Source organism: Phacochoerus africanus, chromosome 1 (genome assembly GCF_016906955.1).
Source record: "Phacochoerus africanus isolate WHEZ1 chromosome 1, ROS_Pafr_v1, whole genome shotgun sequence".
In the NCBI taxonomy this organism is placed as follows: Eukaryota; Metazoa; Chordata; class Mammalia; order Artiodactyla; family Suidae; genus Phacochoerus; species Phacochoerus africanus.
In genome coordinates this window covers 9,294,612-9,299,505 of record NC_062544.1, presented here as the reverse complement: position 1 = coordinate 9,299,505, position 4,894 = coordinate 9,294,612, and positions in this window count along the sequence as shown.

The following is a 4,894-nucleotide window of genomic DNA, read 5'->3' as shown; positions in this document are numbered from 1 at the left end:
CTTGCACTTGGTAGACAAAGACCAGTGTTCATCAAATGCATAGATGGATGGATAGACAGACAGACTGACATATGAGCAGATGATAAGCATTAAGTTTCCTTTGCTGCTTTGCCTAATATGTCCTTTTGTGCCAATCCTAATAAGTAAGCATTGCCTAGTTTCTCCATTTTTGACTCCTCAGACAGCACTTCTAGGACTTAGGACACAATTTAGCCATTAGATTAATATAACCAGAGTCTTCTAACACTAAATAACAGCTCTGTGGTGCCTAGTTTCCCTATTGCTGATTTCTGCCTGAACTGTAGGAGTGGCTGCTCCATCGTTTCCATAGCTGGATACAACATACTACTCCTTATTTAAACCTTTACACCAATCCCTTGATGGCACTTCAACTTGCTGTCCTCTTCTTTCAGCAGAATGTATGCCTGCCAGACAAGAATTTGTCAGAAAACCATCACAGTCTATGTCTCATTCCACTGGGTGTGACCACACTCAGTCATCTCAGAGCCTGTACCTCTAAAACTGTCAGGAGCCTTGCAGCAGAAAGAAGAAGCTTCCATGTCTCCTGATTTGCCTTACCTTGGGTCCACTCTACATGGACATGTTGCAATGTTTCTATTGTATTGTCTCTTCATGAATAGTCAGTAAGATAATTCAAAAATTACTACTTCCTAAACTGAAAAACTGAAAACTGAATTTTTAAAAATTCCCACCAGACAGACCTGGGTTTTCATCTCAGTTCTGTCAATTATTAGTTTTGTGCCTAAAGTAACAAAATCTCTGAGCATTACTTGCCCTTCTTGCAAAATGGATGGCTCTAATGGGAATCTTTTAAAGAATAAATTATATATAAAATGCTTAGGAATGATTGACACTCCTAGAAGGAAAAAAAAAAAAAGCCCAGCTGAAAACCAAGCAGTCATATCCACCATTTTTCCCTCTACTCTTTGCTGATATTCCAGGCATATCTTTCATTCCTCAAAGACTTTGGTAACTGATTTAGAGTATCCCTTCACTCAAAACCCTGACAATTCTCTTTCATGACCATCTCTTCTCTGTTGACCACCTCCACGCCACATGGTACAAGTATGTCTTGTACCATACTGTAGATTTTTCCTTTAACCATAACTATTCCATTTCCAAAATCGTCTATGTATCCCACTCGAACCATAATCTCCTGTTTTTCCAGTTTTCCTCTTCAACTATTCCCAATACAACCACCAGTTCGTTAATTTTTCATTACTCCCCCTTTTTCTATTTATTTCCCTCATTTTTTCAGTCTCCATGATCAGTGATTTAAAATACCCTTAATGATATTCAAACACCATTGTTTGTTTTTTATTACGTTTCAGATAAATCTCTATCTTCATTTGTCAAACTTTATCTACTGTCTCTACAACTATAATCCAACAGCCAAGTGTAATTGGTTAAAATCATAATAAAGGAAAGAGTAGTTTAATAAGACATCCATGCCTTCGAGAAAAAAACAGTTCTCTTGTGGAACCAAAAAGCCCTCATCACTTACCACCCAGTCACTACTACTGCTAAGTAGTAGTAGAGTCTTCCTTCTTACTAATGACTCTTTCCTGAGAGCCACCGTGTGTGGCTCAACAAAAGTGTGTTGATTTGACTAACTGACTAGCCTAAAGTTGGCCTTCATTAACGCAGCAACCTTTCAACTTTTACTTATGAACTCAGTTCCCTACTTGCCCATAAGCCTAACTGAGCTCTTCTCCACCCTCCCCTTCCACTTGACCTCTGATCTTTCCTCCACCCTACTCCTTCTCCTGGTCACCTCTTTGATGACTCCTTAGCAAAAACCATTTATTTGTACTTTACAAAGAAACTAGAAGCCACCAGAGCATGGCAGAGCCCCTCAACTTTCTGCTAAAAAATCTAGAAAACCATCTCCCCTTCTCTCACAACAGAGGAGCTGTCTTTTCCTCTTAGCCAAGATCAAATATCCCAATTACAATTTGTGTGCTCCCCACCTCCTTAGAAATCACATGCACAGTGTTCCTTTGCTCTTTTTATATTCCCTCTCATCTTTCTTCCACTTCACGCTCCTTCAAAGTGACCCCTTCTGTTCTAGTTCACTTCCATTAGAACTAGCAACAATTCCCATAACTCAGAATTACCCTGTAGTCTTGATCTCATCTCTCTCCTTGCCCTTCATAGCTAAACTTCTCAAAATACCTTCCACAACTACTGCCTATTAGTAATTCCTCATTTCCTTACTACCCTCTGACTCCTTATGTCAGATTATGATTATATTCTTAAAGTCATGATTGTTTGTGTCTTGACTCCTTAGAGGATCTTTTACACTCATCTTCCATCTTGCTATTATTACATGTTGAAATTTCCCAAAGTTCCAACCTAGATTCCCATCTAATCTGCACTCTTGCCCTAGGCAAACTCACCCACACCAACAGCTTTAATTATCCTCTACCAACAAAATCTCACACATTGACATTTGTAGTTAAGATTATCCTTATGAGTTCTACATACCTATATCCAACTCCTTCTGGGTTTTTACACACAGCTATCATCAAGGCTTGTCAAAGCCAGCATGTCTAAAATTAAGCATAATTTTCCCCTTAAATTCAGACCTATTCTCTTGTTCTTTATTAATGTCAGTGGATCTGTATTTTGACTGGTGATCTATTCAATTGTACTAGCCCAACCTCAGAACAACAGTGATCACTCTCTTCTCTTACACGCTCTATGTCCAAACCACCAAGTTTGTCTGTTTTACTTCTTAAATATCTTCCAAATCTGTCCAATTCTCTTTACTTCTACTCCACCAATCTAACTTACCTCGTTTGTCTCAATGACTCCTGTAATTGTTTCATGATACATCCTACGTCCACTCTTAATCCTTCAAACCATTCAAACAGCAACTGCAGGTATTATTTCAAAATGTAAACTTGGTCATATCACTCCCATTTTTATGATCTAATAAATTCTTCCTGCTCTTAAGCTAAACACCAGAATACTTGTACTGACTCATTAAGTCCTGCATGGCTGCACCGCCCTCCCCAGGCTCTTTTCATACTCAACTTTCATTTGCTCTCTGCATTCCAGGCATATGACCCTTCATTTGGTTTCTCAAATAAATCATGCTTCTGCTAGGCATGGGCTCTTTCAATATTCATCTCAGCCTAAAATTTTAGCCCCGACTATCCTTTACCTGGTCAGTTCCTATATACCCTGCAATATCCGTACCTCATCGGAGACTTCTTTGTCCTGCTAGTTAAGACCACATCTCCATAGTTCTCTCTGCTCAATGTCTTTCTCTTTCATCACATTTACTCGAAATGCAATCATACATTAATTTATTTATCTCCTTAAATTACTGCCCTGCTACTTGATTCTAAGCTCCATGGTGACAGAAGTTTACCTAGCATAGTGTTTGAGAAACAGCTTAAATAATTATTAAATAAAATACTCAGTGAAGAGTGGTGATGGTCACATAATGATTTTAAGAGTGGTTTCAGGCCCCCCTTTATGTAGACAAGTGAGTCTAGGGAAAGAGAATACCCTGAATCCAAACCCAGCCATTTTCTCTTCTGTAGCTAACCATGTTCTCATTGTTCTGAGTCCCAGAGACGCCCATGGTTTAATCTGGCAGATCAAAGAGAAACCACGAGATAAAGACATAAAGATGTGACCTTCCCAGGTCAGAGTCATCCTCTGTCACTAATGCCTGTTTGGTTCCCTCTGCCCAGCTACTAGTAAATCACGGAATTAGGCAAGAAATCAATGCTAAGCCAATTTCATTCATTCTTTGGGAACTGTGACTCTCCAGCAGATATCCAAAGGGAGACAATAGAGTTGGAATTAAGCATCAGATGACAGTGTGCCACAGATGCTGTTCATGAGCCTCTACTGCCTGGCTCTTCAGAGCTGACCTGGTACCCTTGCTGCTTGAGGCTAGGATGTTTAAGTCTGTGAATTACCTTCAATTTTGTGACTTGCCCAGTAGGCTTCGACTCAACAAGCTGCATGTGTGTTTGCTTCTACAGCATTATTAGTGCTCTCCATCAAAGAAAATTACCTGATGTGGTTCACAAGATGAAATTAACAGAGATCAGACTTTTCTCATGTAAAAATATATAGTTTTCCACATTTTCATATAACATCTACAAAAATGAATCACAGATCAGAACAAATGAAAAATCTCAGTAATTTCCAAAGGCAGAAGTTGAATCAACATTTTAACACAAAAAGTGAAAAAACCGAATTCAACCATGTAAGAAAATCACATACTTATACATTGCTTTCAACTAACATGTGACTGAAGACAAAAATCAATATTATTTTTAAGCATTCTACTTAAAACCATTTATTGAATGCCGACCATGTACCAATGTAATGGCCACTGATCAAATATTTGTACTGGTAGATCAATCTCCTTGACTTGTTAGTGTAGTAAATAGCATTTACTGAATGCTTACTGTATTCCACACACTATGCTTAACTACTGATACCCATTTTGCCATTTAATCTTCATAATAATCCTAATGAATTAGGAATTGTTAATCCCACTTTACTGATGAGAAATTTGAGGTTTAGACAGAGTATGTAACTTGCCTAAGGTAATATAGTTTCAAGCAGCAAAATTAAACCAGGCCTTCCTGACCACAGAGCCCTCGGTCTTCTCACTACATCACTGATGAGTTTAGTGTCATTAACTAAAAAGCAAAACCTATGAAGGACACATCAGATGCCAAGATGGAAAGAAACCTGTAGAAAACCTGACTATCCTAAGACTCTGATGTTATAAGACTCTAATGCCACACAGGCTCCTAGGCTGCTGCCCTTCTATCTTCCTTGTTCTTCCCTTCACAGTTTATCTATTCATTTAACCATACTTGATTGAGTGCTCTTTATG